The sequence below is a fragment of the Chanodichthys erythropterus genome, chromosome 20, assembly GCF_024489055.1.
Source record: "Chanodichthys erythropterus isolate Z2021 chromosome 20, ASM2448905v1, whole genome shotgun sequence".
Classification (NCBI taxonomy): Eukaryota; Metazoa; Chordata; class Actinopteri; order Cypriniformes; family Xenocyprididae; genus Chanodichthys; species Chanodichthys erythropterus.
Window position 1 is genome coordinate 6,787,490 of NC_090240.1, and position 1,542 is coordinate 6,789,031.

The 1,542-nt window shown below is 47.2% G+C and overlaps 1 non-coding gene across 1 annotated transcript; it reads left to right on the forward strand.

The window, feature by feature from the left end:
* Window positions 1–458: 458 nt before the first annotated feature.
* On the forward strand, window positions 459–622 carry LOC137010069 (U1 spliceosomal RNA). The gene has a single exon (XR_010893148.1). It is a non-coding gene; the product is annotated as a U1 spliceosomal RNA (small nuclear RNA).
* Window positions 623–1,542: the final 920 nt, after the last annotated feature.

Sequence of the window (1,542 nt, forward strand, 5' to 3'; positions counted from 1 at the left end):
AAGTATTGAGTGCTGCACATGCTCATACTTTTCATGTTTATAATTTTCAGTTGGCCAAGATTTCTAAAAATCCTTTCTTTGTATTGGTCTTAAGTAATATTCTAAATTTGCTGAGATACCGGATTTGGGATTTTCCTTAGTTGTCAGTTATAATCATCAAAATTAAAAGAAATAAACATTTGAAATATATCAGTCTGTGTGCAATGTACATAATATACAAGTTTGACTTTTTGAAAGGAATTAGTGAAAGAAATCAACTTTTTGATGACATTCTAATCATACGACCAGCACCTGTAGGTGCTTGGCAGTTTGCCGGCTTGAAGGCATGGTCACGGAAATCGCAGTCAAGTAATGGAAGGGACACGCCCTTCCTTTGCTTGGGGTGGGGGAGGGGGGTCACCGTTGATGAGGACGGCAAAGAGGGATAGGGTAGCCTCTGACTGGAGGCCTGGGGACTCATGCTTACCTGGCAGGGGAGACACCATGATCAGGAAGGTGGTTCACCCAGGGCGAGGCTCAGCCATTGCACCCCGGTTGTGCTGACCCCTGCGAATTCCCCAAATGTGGGAATCTTGACTGCATAATTTATGGTAGTGGGGGACTGCGTTCGCGCTCTCCACTGGACATACTGGTTGAAAGCAGATTAGGTGGTGCCGAGAGAACCTGTGGTTTCTAACAGTCGTAGCGTTGTCTGTGGCTCCGTGTGTGTTTGCACGCCCCTTTTATGGAATCGGGTGTTGCGTGCGCTCGCCTGGTTTCGCAAAGTTCTGAGTTTTCCTTCAGGGACGACAGGCTTTTGGGGGCACTCGACCATGGCCGTTTTCTAAATGACCCCGTGGTCGCTATTGTCACGATCGGCTCAAAGCCGTGACAAATGAAACGGAGGACATAGGCAGCTTGGTAGGTTGCAACGAAAAGAGATTTATCAGCATAAATAAGAAAATATATGAAACAAGAAATCAACAAAACCAAACACAATTTCTGTCAGACACATCAATAACCAAACATCAGACAGAACCACATTTAAATGAATAAGGAACTCAAAATAAACAAAGACCAAAATCAAAACCAAAGCACCCAGGAGCAAGCAACACACCACGCCAAACAAAGCCCAAGCTTTATAGAGGGAAGCACGGGTGTACATGGTTCACTTGATGAGTCTCCCAGCCACACCCACTGGCCGGCCGTAGCAGGAAGAACGAGGGACTCGTCACACTATCCAAATGTTAAAGTTGAGCTTCCCCCCCCCCCCTCCTTATCAAGAACGACCTAGGGAGTCCAGAGAATTGTACTGCGGTGCTTTTGTGGAGGTCGATGGAAAAACCTAGGACCAGTTCGCGAAAGCAGGTTGTTTCAAATCATCTCCACTATTTAACAAACGATCTGATCGACAGCAGTGGTCCTAGAGGCAAAGTACGAAACCCACCGCGGCCCAGATGGGCGTCGCCTTTGCCGGCTCTGCCCCCACTGCTTGGCAACGGCATCGCTTCTCTGCCTTTTGGCTAAGATCAAGTGTCTGGTTGGATGGTTGAGACTGCGATC